We start from the raw sequence: 13,489 nt of genomic DNA, 5'->3' as shown, positions 1-13,489 counted from the left end.
AGAAAAAAAAGTATCCCAAAACTAATGGTGAAAATACAAATTTCTTATTATTTTGTTTTTAATAAGTAAATTAAGTTCACTTAATTATGAACATTTTTTGATAATTTAACAGATTGAATGGATGTTTAAAACAACACAAAAAAAAAAAATTATGCACCCATGGCAAATGACCATGTTGCCATGGATAAGAGCCGGCACTGCACATATAATGGACCAAGAACGACGACTCTTTTATGAGTTCTTCAAGAACACAAGCCTTGACTATTACATATGATCCATACACATCATTTCTATGTCTACTTATTTGATTACTGAAGAAACATCCTTATTCGAGCCAAGCTGGTTAAAGAAAGTGTATATTAAGGTTCGGACTTACATTGATCTGTTATTTGTCTACGAGACTTTTCGTAGTCAATGGCGTGGTGAGGAGGTTGCCAATGATGTAAGTAGGAGAAACGACAAAGCAAGTGAAGGAGAAGGAGAAAAGGATTCGTAAGAAGTGGCTGCTACAAGGGTTGTAACCCAACGTATGTATTACGTTCATAGTTTACAATATCATATCTATTCAACGTAAGGAGAACGTTCAATTTTTACAATATCAATTCAATGTATGGATAACGTTCAGTTTTAGTCCGTTTTATCAAATCTTTACTTTAAACTTAAAGACATGTCACATCACATCAAATGTAATTTTCATATAGACCCCTAGATTGGTCTTGCATGAAACTGACAGTTGGAGAATTTTTTTTTTTTTTTTTACATTTTCCTTTTTAGGAAGAACCTGGAAGAAACTAAACATTTGGAATCAGAACGTCTAGTTTTGCCATGACAGGTTATTGTTCTTCGTCTCGACCACAACACTTCTTCTTCTTCTTCTTCTTCTTCTTGTTCGTCCCTTTTCTAAGCTTAGCACAACAATCTGTGGATATAAACAGTTCTTCCCTGCCTTTAGTGCAGTGGTTGTGACTCTCAGAGTTACCCGAGATGCAATCGTTCAAGAAACTCATGAAACCGTTGTGATGCGACTTCTAATGTTTACTTGTTGTGATTTGTATTTTCATTCTATCTTAGGTTTATATGTTCTGTATTCCATTGGGCTCTTTGTAGCCTTGTTGTACTCTCCCTTCATGGAGCTTAAACTCTTCAAAATTTAATACAAGTTGGTTTGATCAAAAAAAAAAAAAAAAAAAAGTTCTAACTGGGATATTCCTCCGAAGTCACTATGTCTATCCCAACAAGGCAACTTCTTACACTCCCAATTCTTCCACAACCTTAAACGTCTTGTCTCTTCAATCCAATCTCTCCGTTCCAACACCTACAACTTCTACAACCTCTCCATCGGAACAAACTCAGATAAAGATAAAGTCGAAGCCATGGGGCTATGCAACAGAGTACTCAGTCGATTAGATTGTCTCAACTGTATCTCCCATGCTGCACAGATTCTAACCGCAACCCACTGTCCACGTAGCAGAGAAGCTCACATACGTACCTCAAAATGTATGTTTCGTTACTCGGACAAGCCCATTTTTGGGAAACTCAAAACGTCCCCTGCCATGGAGGCTGTGAACCCAAACAACGCTACTGCAAACCGAACCGATTTTATTCGAATGCAGAGCAAGTTACTTAACCATCTCATACTCCAAGCTGCAAGAGGTGACTCTAAGAGGAAGTATGCTCAAGGAGATGGTCCTGCTCCTCCACCTTACACCAGATTCTACGCCACCACGCAGTGCACGCCTGATTTGTCTCATAAAGATTGCAACCGATGTCTCCTTTATGGTATTCAGAACGCGACGGAAGGGAGAATTGGGATCAGATGGTTTTGTCCGAGTTGTAATTTTCAGATTGAGAGTGACCTGAGATTCTTCCTTTTAGATTTTGAGTATGAGCCTGATGGCCCTGATCGATCAACAATAACAGGTAAAACATATTTAACAGATTATTATTTTAATTATATAAAAAAGCAAAGAACAGAGTACTCTGCATCAGTTACTCTGTTACACCTCAAAAACAGAGTAGTCTGTCTGCATTCGCTACCAAGAGTTTCTTGGTTCTAATAGTTTTTTTTTTCTCTGGGCAGGAATAAGCAAAACCAAAAGTATTATTGCCACAGTTGGCTCTGTTATTGGTTTAGTCATTATCATAATATGTATTTACTTCTTACTGACAAGGGATAGAAGAAAAGAAAAACAAAGTCTTGAAGGTGGGGTTCTGGTCAAAATGAAATATTTAGGTGCAATTATTTTCTATGAGAGTTTTATATAACTTCAACACCCTTCTGGTTTTATTGTTTGTTGATCAGGAAAAGATGTCAAAGACAGTAAGATTAAAGATGCACAGTTATTTCAAATGGACATTGATACCATAAGACTAGCAACCTTGGAGAAGGTGGCTTTGGTGCAGTTTATAAGGTAATTCATTGATTGATTTTATAACTTAATGTTATGATCATAATTACACAGTTTCGATGATTAAATCTCTCTTACATGTTCTTCAAAAACCAACCAGGGTGTTCTTGTTTCTGGGGAAGAGGTGGCTGTGAAAAGATTGTCAATGAAATCAGGACAAGGAGACAATGAGAACGAAGTCTCATTGGTCGCAAAACTTCAACATAGGAACCTTGTTACGCTTTTAGGTTTCTGCTTATATGGAGAAGAACGACTTCTCATCTATGAGTTCTTCAAGAACACAAGCCTCGAGCATTACATATTTGGTAGGTACCTTAAAAATTAAACACAAGCATCTCTATCTTTAACTAAATAAGAGAATATCTTTAACTAAATATGAATGAATCAAATTGTCTTATTTCTCAGATTATAATAGGAGAATAATCCTGGAGTGGGAAACGCGTAAGAGGATAATCTTAGGTGTTGCTCGAGGTCTTCTTTACCTCCACGAAGATTCTCGTATCAAAATTATTCATAGAGATCTTAAAGCAAGCAATGTTCTATTGGACGATGAAATGTATCCGAAAATCGCGGATTTTGGAATGGCTAAGTTGTTTGATACAGATCAAACAAATCAGATCAAGTTTACAAGCAAAGTTTCAGGAACCTAGTAAGCTGCCGAAAACAAAAGTGCCCTTCTAGTTCTATCAATTCCGTGAAAGAACATAAACCTAAGGTTATTTGGTTGTTCAGCGGTTACATGGCTCCAGAGTATGCGATGAACGGGCAGTTCTCAGTGAAAACTGATGTATTTAGCTTCGGTGTACTAGTTCTTGAGATCATTACAGGAAAGAAACACAACTGGTCTCCAGAAGAAGAAACCTCACTGTTCCTCCTTAGCTATGTAAGTAAAACCTTAAAGTTATTTTTTTATTTTTGGATTCAACTTCAACCCTTAATTTATGTTATATGTGTAGGTATGGAAATGCTGGAGAGAAGGGAAAGTGTTAAACATTGTGGATCCAACTCTGATTGAAACAAAAGGTCTAAGTGATGAGATCATGAAATGCATTCACATTGGTCTGTTGTGTGTTCAGGAGAATGCAGAGAGTAGACCAACAATGGCTTATGTTGTTGTAATGCTGAGTGCGAGCTCTTTCGCGTTACCGAGACCCTCACAACCTGGTTTTTGCCCACTTGATGGAGAATCATCATCATCAAGAGGCAATCACACAAGTAGTATTCCGTCTTTCAATAGTGTTTCAATCACTCAGTTAGTTCCTCGTTAATCCGTCTGTAATTATATTGCTTTATAATCTACTTCAGCATGATTGCTGAATCCAGTTGATGAACAAAACTTGTTGATAGTGTTGTAAACAATTTGTCAAGGATATGAACAGTAAATAATGGTCAAGAGCTGCATCTGAAATGAAAATAAGTTTTGATAACATGTTATTCTTTTATGTTCTATATAATGATATAGGGACACTTATCTGTAAGGGTCCTCTAAATAGGATTTTAGAAGTAACTTTGATAATAGTAGCTATTCTCATTAATTGTTTCTTATGTTATGATCTTAAGACACTTATTTGATGATTTAGTCTCTTAAGTGCGTCTTTATGATTGCCTGATTCTGGAGAAGATATAGCTGTCAAAAAATTGCCAATGAAATCATGACAAGAAGACAGTTAGTTCACAAACCAAGTGAATCTCCTTAGGCTTTTAGGCTTCTGCCTTGATGGACAAGAACGACTACTCATCAATGAGTTCTTCAAGAATACAAGCCTCGACCATCACACACATTTGGTATCTTTTGATCCACTATATATATAGCATCCCTATGTCTAGTTTACTCCCCAAGGGCGTCATCAATGGACAGACTACACTAGTTCTCTCAAACATAAACTGCCATAATTTTAACGTTTTGATCTTTAAATGAGTGACAAGTGTCACATGAGTTTTAAAAAAAGTATGTTGGAGTTACTATCAATTATCAACCAGAAACGGATTTTACCACTCTCTTCATTTTCTTACCTGTTTATTATATTAGAGGCCGAGCCCCGCGCAAGCGCGGAGTTATTTGTGTATGATGTTGTTGTTCAGTTTTATTTAGTGTTAGCGTTGTTAGTTATGTTGTTCTTACACTTGTGTTGGTGCGTGAAATTATTTGGCAAAGCAGAGAGTCGGAGGTGGTGGAATTAGTAGGGAGGCAGCTGTTTGTTGTTGATTACGTGTAGGACGTTTTGTGAACGAAGACCAGTTGATACATATATATTTTTGGTATTTAGTTGTCTGCATCCCAATTCCCACCGAAGAACATATGATGGTGTGCTTATGTCACTTTTGTTTTTGTTTTGTTTTGGTGGCTATTGGATTTTAGTTGGTTTCTTTGTTGCATTGTTTAACGTCGATGCCATGTAACTATCTGAACATGTTCTCATGCATGAAGCAAAAGACATGCTTATTTTCACGAAATGCATAGACCCATCAACCTTCCCATTTATTTAAAAACCAAGTAACTCTTCTCCTGGTGGGAGATAGTTTACAGATAATTAAAGACAACCAAAGTTGAAAGTAGGAAAAAACATACAAAAATGGTTATTTCATTGACACATAAGCTAAGTGAGGATGACGGTTTGATGGACTTGAAACAATCACTCACGTGCCTCTTTTCTTCGTTTTCAAAGCTTGGCATTGCTTCATCAACTTCTTCGGCTCTCCTGGGCACATGAACCGTGTAGCTAACAGTTGTTGCTGGTAGTATAGATTGGGAATCCACGTCTGGAGTTTTGTTGCTGCTGGCAGTCTGAAACACACTTGTACGTGTGTGTTATATTAGATGATGTTATTCTGTTAAATATATGCATGAAAGTACTATATTCAACAGAAATTGTTTAGCATCAACATGTTTCTTGAGAAAAAATAGATGACTATCCCTAAATATTTTTTGGACTGACCGTGGTGACCACCATGACAAACTGGGTTATATCATCTGAGTTCATAAGACCCCTAAAGGGCCCGCATCATCGTCAGTCATACAATGCTCATAGATATGAGAGGTTTGACTCCTGGATCTAGCATGACCTATATATAGCGAAGCCGTTCGTATCAGTTATGAGATGCTAACGTTTTTGATGGTGTGCGTAAAAAGGGGGAGATGAAGAGATAGAGGGAGACTAAGAGTTCCATGGATTTGATTGGAGAAGTTTAGACAGTAGCGTCTGTGTATTGGAGGGGAGGCGCATGATTGGGAAACACCATAAGTCTCAGTCGAAGACGAAGAGCTAACGACTTGCAGGCTTTTTAGGGCCAGTTTTATGGTTTATTAAGATAGGTTTAGGCTTTAATCAAATGTATAAGCTGATGTAATAGATGAGCTAGCGAGTTTAAAAAATAAGCCCACAAATCAATCAGCAAATAATAGAGAATGTGATTTGTAAATCATTTTATTTATTTGTGGGACATTATTAAACTGACCTTCATAAATATATATTAGTTTCGGCCATCAATGTACAAAGTATCTTTTAGTTTAGTGGTATAAATGTTGGTCTTTATATGTCAATATCCCGGGTTCGAGCCATGGGCTTGACATTTTATTTTTTCACTTTTTTTAAAGGTGGAGCCCACAAAATGCTGACGTGGCGCGCTGAGGAGTCTTAAAACTGGCTCATTATAATGTTGATTATTGTATTATGAGAAATTTAGCTGCATTTGAAATTAAATTACACATGTGAGTTGTGTCAAAATGATGGTTGAAGCTTTTGAGATGCATTTAATTTTTATTTTTCGTATGGTTTGATCATTTTTGGATTGGATTGCATTTTGGGTTTGGGTTTTGATCTACAAAAACTCAAACCGAAACCAAACCAAAATATAAAAAATACCCGAACGGATGTTGACTTAGAAGAGATTAGATATCCGAATCTTGGAAAATATTGATATTCGAAATATATCCGAACATAACTGAGCATATACTTTAACATTAAATTTCTAATCTACTTCTCTCATTCCCTCTGCTTAAGATTCTCTCACATTTTTTCCTCTTTCTGATTTTTCATGTCTCTTTTTTCATTGTTCTTCTCATCGTCTCATGCAGTGGGTTTAAGTTACTTATGCTTCACTGCAGTGGCAACCACGAACGTGATGTGCCAGACACATGATCTTTCTATGGCGGTAAAAACTCTTGAGGAGAGTTTGGTGCTCCTACAAAGATCATGATCTACTTTCCGGCTAAGAAGTGAGTTAAGTTCTGGTAAAGTTGTTAACCATTGTCCATTGACACTTTCTTGCGAGTTATTGAAGATATTTTACAGATTAGGAAATGTTCAGCTTATTGATAGCTCAAAGTTTAGACTCTTTAATCATACTACAAGTGCACAACAAATCATAATAGTAAAGAAGAGATCAAATCCACATAGACCAAGGTTATACAACAAGTATGCGAGAATAGAGTCAAGCTAAACAATGAATAGAAATATTAGGTATCAGGAAATTGGTAGGAAATCAAATTATGAATGTATACAATTTATAAGAGAATCAATTAAGCACTATTCTGGAATTCAAAATAGGGATGTGTGTAACATCCCCGTCCCGCAGTCTGAACTGGATCAGTCCAAGGTCGGACTGATCAAACGGGACAGACATGTTGGACATGTCATCTGGATAGTTCTAGTCAGATTAAGATGATATTGTCTGTCCGAACATAGCAATTGAGCTTGTCGGACTAAGCTGGACGGATTCAGCAAGGCAGCTGGACATGTCAGCCGATATCAGTTAGTCCTTGTACGGACGGACTGATGTACGTTCTGATGGCAATATATACTGAGCTAAGTGCGTACTAAAAGGCCAAGTTGATGGCGGGAACAGTTAATCTGGCGGTTACTAAGCAGTTCCGGAACAGTTGCTAGAGCGGTTCGCATAGCAGTTGGGAACTGTTTTAGTTACGGTACTGGATTATCTGAACTGGCTGGGAAAGTTGATGGGTTCGGGAACTGCTAGGGTAGTTACGGAACCGAGAAAGAAACTGCTCGAGGGCAGTTTATGAATTAAAATAGGCGCGGGCAGTTATAAGCCTGATCTGACGGGGAACAGTTATGGAACTACCGGGGAGTTATGTTAAAACCGTCCAGGAGCAGTTATGGAACGGGAAAAAGGTGATTTCCGAACTGATGGAGAGCGGGTAATAACTGGCTTGGACGGTTAAGGCCAAGGAGTAACCGCCAACTCCTTTTAATCTGATTTCCGCGGAAATGGAAGGACATTTTTTCTCTACACGGTTCTGGACAGATAAGAGGAGGGAGAGAGCCGAGAGAGAGGAAAAATTGATCGGAAAGAGAGAGAGAAGGCCCGAGGGCCGATCGGAGTCTCAGATATGGCCGCGGGTCTGTCTGTTTAATGTGACTCCGTCTGATCCGAACGTTGATCAGATCGTACTGATGATACCGGAGAGAGACAGAGAAAAATACCGGGAGAGGGTGATTCTGATCGAGAGAGACAGAGATCGCAGAGAAGAGACCGGTCGGATTCTAATCCGTCTTTCCGCGTACTGAGCGATGATAGGGAAGCCATGTTCTGATTGATAGCATGCGTCTTGATGGTTCGCGATTTTATTGGATGCGGTGGCTCATGCTATCAGACCGTTCTGATGAACTGAAGGAAGGATCGCGCGATGTACTTACTGCGGTATACGGTGGTTACAGTCCATCGGACGGTGCGAAAGCCGCTGGAAAGGGACCGCCGGCTTAATCTGTACAGACATTTCTGTGTACTGATGGATCGCGATGCATACTATAGCCCGCGGTGGTTAAGATCGAGAAGCAGTGGTCGCGGGTCTGGAGTCAACATACCGAAGGGTCTGTGTATGGCTCGGATCAATTCCTACAAGATTTTGGGTACTGGATCGGCTGTGTACTGGGTCGAGTGAGATTGACGGGTATACAGGCAGTTGCGAAACTGAACGGCCGGTTTGGTGCGTCTGTGGGTAGTTCTGAACGGACACGGGAACGCACACGAGAACGCGAGTATGGAAGGGTTCCTTGTACTGATTGGATCAATTCTGTCTGGATGCGGGGTGCTGGTTCAAGTGGTTTGATGGATACGATCAGGACTGGCGACGTACTGAAAGGGATAGACTGATGAGGCTTGGTCGGCTGTTTCCGTAGACGGCTTGATGGTTTCTGATGGAAGGCGTCTGTACTGATGATGCGGATCAGACGGCAAGAGTTATCTGGGGGCGGTTAACAGATGTATATTGCTGGAATGTGATACTGGCGGTTAGGACTCGGATCGAGTCTCAGTGTTCTGTACCGGCTATGGTATAGAGCCGAGTGTTGATGGATCGGTCATGACTGAACCGAGACTTGTACTGGATTAGAAAGTGTACTGATGTGCACGGCTCAAGGGAGTGTGATACTGGAACCGGATGGTTTGAGGGCTGGATGGCCGTGAGGAGAACTGAATGGATCGAGGGCTGTGGATCCGACTGTGTGCTGACTGATCCAGGTGTGATCAGGGACTGGTTCTGGGGCGCTAGCAAGGCCGGCGTACTGTCTGTTCTGGATGGCTGGTTGGAACCCAAGCCGTCTCTCTTTGTTTACTTGGGTCACGTGGGGATGGTTGGCTGAGTGACTAAGGAACAAGGGGATTCGGTTAAGTATCTGATCGAGCTGGATGGGTAAGACGGATGGGAAGCAGGAAGACAACAATGAAGGAGTATATGGATGGATTATCAGATAACAAAGTACCGAGGCAGTAAGGTACATGTTCATTATGCTGCGATTACTAGTAGACTGCTAAGTTGCTGGATTAGACTTAGCGAACCTTGTGTACTGAACTGAACCTCTTAGAGGAAAACTGGATAATAACCCTAAGTTAAGAGAATAAATTCGGATAGGGCCAGTTTGGTCGAGGTAAGCGAACTGGGGTCGTACTGGCGGTAAGGAAATCGGGTCGGGGCCTAACAAGTGGTATCAGAGCGATTACGGTTCTAGGATAGAGTTGGAAGGATTATTCAAGATTTGTCTAGACCGAACGGACGTGGAAAATGCTAAGCGCGAGCATTGGAAAACCGACGAGAGATTTGATCTTGGGAGTGATCAAGTCGGACTTACACTTTGTATGGGCAAATGTAAGTTGGAAGTCTAACTGTAAAGAAACCGGAGATAAGATCATTGATGAATGATTGGATTGGTTGAATGAGTCTGAGTTAAGATCATTTGGAGAATGATCGGATTGCTTAAGGTGTTCGGGATTACTCAAGAGAGTTATCCAATAAATTTTTCTAAGTGTTGGAAACAACCTAGAGGTTTATTTTAAGTCAATGGATCCGGATTCTGAAGTGAAGAAACGGGAAAGATTGACGAAGTGTATTCTGAAGCTTAAGGATAATAAGCTTGCTGGAGTTTGGATTGAATCAAGTGGCTCGAGGAAGCCAGGGATGCTTCAGAAAATTCTAAGTAAGACAAGGAACTGTCAAGGACAATGATGTCTGATATGGAGCTGATGAGTTTAACTCTGTATGGACAAGACGTCCATAACTGAATTTGGAAAGAAGACTTCAGCGGAAAAGTCCAAGGCAGAATAGTCGAGTGGATGAGCTGAAGGTTGTGAACGGAAACAGAGTTGGACAGGTGGTCCGAGGATTGAGATGGAATCCCAATGAACTGGCTAAGGTAATAGATGGATTGCTAAGAGATAACCGAAAAGAGTCGGGGAATCGGAAAAACTGAATTGGACAAGTAGTCCATGGAAGAGTCTAAGGACTAATGGCTAAGGCACTGATGCTGGAATGTGAAGTACAGAGACTCACATTCGAATGAAACGTCTGTTGAGAATGCTTAGATGGATTCTAAGATTTTCAAGGTAATGGACAAGCTGGTCCGGGAAATTGAAACTGGAAGTTCCATGAAAGGATTCGGAAAAATCTGTGTAAGACTTACACATAGCAAGTGGCGAGTGTAAGCAAGTCTGGGTACAAAGAAAAGGACAATGGAATTGTCAAGACGAGGTTGACTAAGCTTGATCGTCTTGGTAGGTTTGTGCGGTCTGGGAGTTGAGATTATCGGAACAAGAGATTGGAAGTCAGGTGTACTTGCCAAAGACTTGTTAGGTGATCAAGAAACTACTTGGAGGTACAAGATGCCATAGATGATGAGTTGTGGTCAGAGCTTCAAAAGTAGTAAATGATCGGTTCCTATCATGAGTGTCTAGATCAGACAAGGTACTTAGGGGCTGTGATGCTTGCTAAGGATTGCTGGATTGCTGGACGACGGCTCAATGATTTGGGACGATCATTTGAGTTTAGATTATTGATTCCTTTCATGCGAGAGTCTACATCAGTCTAGGTGCTTATGGCTGAGATGCTCATTACGACTTAGCTGGATTGCTGGACGGCTGCTCGATGACTTGGAATGATAATGCTAGACCAGACTAAGTGTCTGATTAACTGGACAAGTGGGAATACTGAAACATTAGTGTTAGTGGTGATGATATGCCCTTAGGAACCAAATGGGTTTGCTAAGGCATAACTGTTCTGATACGGTCTGTCCTAGCGTCTATGGAAACCGAGAGTTTCCAAGACATGACTGTCTGACATCACGTGTACTGTCCTGACGTCTGTGGGACCGAGAGTTGCCAAGACATAATTGTAATCGCGTCGGTGGGAACTAGATTAGTTCGCCATCGCGTGTCTGTACCGTAGTCTACCGAAAACCAATCTGATGTCTATGGGAGATGTACCTTCCAAGACATAACTGTACTGTTACTGGAACTCAAGGAGTTCACTACTGTCGGTTTCCGATCGCGATGAAAGCATGGATGGGAACTAGTGAGAGTTTACCATCACATGTCTGTAGGACGTCTGTGTGTTAGGTACGTATTGTATGAACTGATGTCGTTGGGAACTGCTGAGTTTTCAAGACATAACCGTGACTGAGTCAATGGGAACTAGATGAGTTTGCCATTTTGAAATTGTGAACCGGGAAGGACTGAGGGTCCGAAAGGAAAACTGTGCAAGGGATCAAGTGTAGGATCCGGTAAGAAATGTCTGTAAGGATCAAGAATGATCCGGAGGTGTCAGTAAAGATCAGTAAAGATCTGAGAAAAGCTGATGTCGGTCATAAGTGGTCCGGAATGGTTAGGATCAGGGAGTGATCCGAGGAAACAACTGTAGGGATCAAGATGAGATCCATGCGTTCTGAAAAGATTAAGTTCCTAGTACTCGGAGTTAGGCCATGCTAAGGAACACTGGAGTGCGAGAATCAAACAGTCAAGTTCGGATTGGACTGAGACTGGTTGGAACTGAGTTCTGGAAGGACTAAAAAACTGAGTCAATAAGTGACTGTGATTGGTTAAGGTTTAAGCTGGAAAAACTTAACTAAGATAGTGAGTTAACACTTCGAGAATTGAGGTAAATTGGTCAGCACTGTTGGGAGTCTAGCGTTCTCGCCACAGTGTGTGTCCCAAACACCAAGAGATTGCTCGGAAGAAAGGACTACTATGCTTAGTGAGTTGGTGCACTAAACCGAGTCTGTTGAGATTTAAAATAAATAAAAAAAAAGGTAAAGAGACCGGATCGAATAATTGATATCTGAGATCAACTCCAAGCGTGATTGTGATCCGGAAGTCCGGAACACAGTAATGGTCGAGTGACCGAAAGCCTGAGTATTGAGTCAAGGCATGAGTGCCGTTTGATTGGGATTTATTCCAAGTGGGGGAGACTGTTCTGATTGGATAGAACAAAGTTCTATTGACTGCTGAACTCGAGGACGAGTTCATTCCAAGTGGGGGAGACTTGTAACATCCCCGTCCCGCAGTCTGAACTGGATCAGTCCAAGGTCGGACTGATCAAACGGGACAGACATGTTGGACATGTCATCTGAATAGTTCTAGTCAGATTAAGATGATATTGTCTGTCCGAACATAGCAGTTGAGCTTGTCGGACTAAGCTGGACGGATTCAGCAAGGCAGCTGGACATGTCAGCCGATATCAGTTAGTCCTTGTATGGACGGACTGATGTACATTCTGATGGCAATGGATACTGAGCTAAGTGCGTACTAAAAGGCCAAGTTGATGGCGGGAATAGTTAATCTGGCGGTTACAGGGTGGTTATCTCAGGCGGTTACTAAGCAATTCCGGAACAGTTGCTAGAGCGGTTCGCATAGCAGTTGGGAACTGTTTTAGTTACGGTACTGGATTATCTGAACTGGCTGGGAAAGTTGATGGGTTCGGGAACTGCTAGGGTAGTTACGGAACCGAGAAAGAAACTGCTCGAGGGCAGTTTATGAATTAAAATAGGCGCGGGCAGTTATAAGCCTGATCTGACGGGGAACAGTTATGGAACTGCCGGGGAGTTATGTTAAAACCGTCCAGGAGCAGCTATGGAACGGGAAAAAGGTGATTTCCGAACTGAAGGAGAGCGGGTAATAACTGGCTTGGACGGTTAAGGCCAAGGAGTAACCGCCAACTCCTTTTAATCTGATTTCCGCGGAAATGGAAGGACATTTTTTCTCTACACGGTTCTGGACAGATAAGAGGAGGGAGAGAGCCGAGAGAGAGGAAAAATTGATCGGAAAGAGAGAGAGAAGGCCCGAGGGCCGATCGGAGTCTCAGATATGGCCGCGGGTCTGTCTGTTTAATGTGACTCCGTCTGATCCGAACGTTGATCAGATCGTACTGATGATACCGGAGAGAGACAGAGAAAAATACCGGGAGAGGGTGATTCTGATCGAGAGAGACAGAGATCGCAGAGAAGAGACCGGTCGGATTCTAATCCGTCTTTCCGCGTACTGAGCGATGATAACTGGGTACTGAATCGGCTGTGTACTGGGTCGAGTGGGATTGACGGGTATACAGGCGGTTGCGAAACTGAACGGTGGGTTTGGTGCGTCTCTGGTTAGTTCTGAACGGACACGGGAACGCACACGGGAACGCGAGTATGGAAGGGTTCCTTGTACTGATTGGATCAATTCTGTCTGGATGCGGGGTGCTGCTTCAAGTGGTTTGATGGATACAATCAGGACTGGCGACGTACTGAAAGGGATAGACTGATGAGACTTGGTCGGCTGTTTCCGTAGACGGCTTGATGGTTTCTGATGGAAGGCGT

The 13,489-nt window shown here is 41.5% G+C and overlaps 1 pseudogene; it reads left to right on the top strand.

Annotated features, from left to right (window-relative positions):
• Window positions 1-757: 757 nt before the first annotated feature.
• On the top strand, window positions 758-3,801 carry LOC106323040 (annotated as a pseudogene).
• Window positions 3,802-13,489: the final 9,688 nt, after the last annotated feature.

This window comes from Brassica oleracea, chromosome C2 (assembly GCF_000695525.1).
Source record: "Brassica oleracea var. oleracea cultivar TO1000 chromosome C2, BOL, whole genome shotgun sequence".
Lineage (NCBI taxonomy): Eukaryota > Viridiplantae > Streptophyta > Magnoliopsida > Brassicales > Brassicaceae > Brassica > Brassica oleracea.
This window is presented reverse-complemented; position numbering and strand designations above follow the sequence as displayed.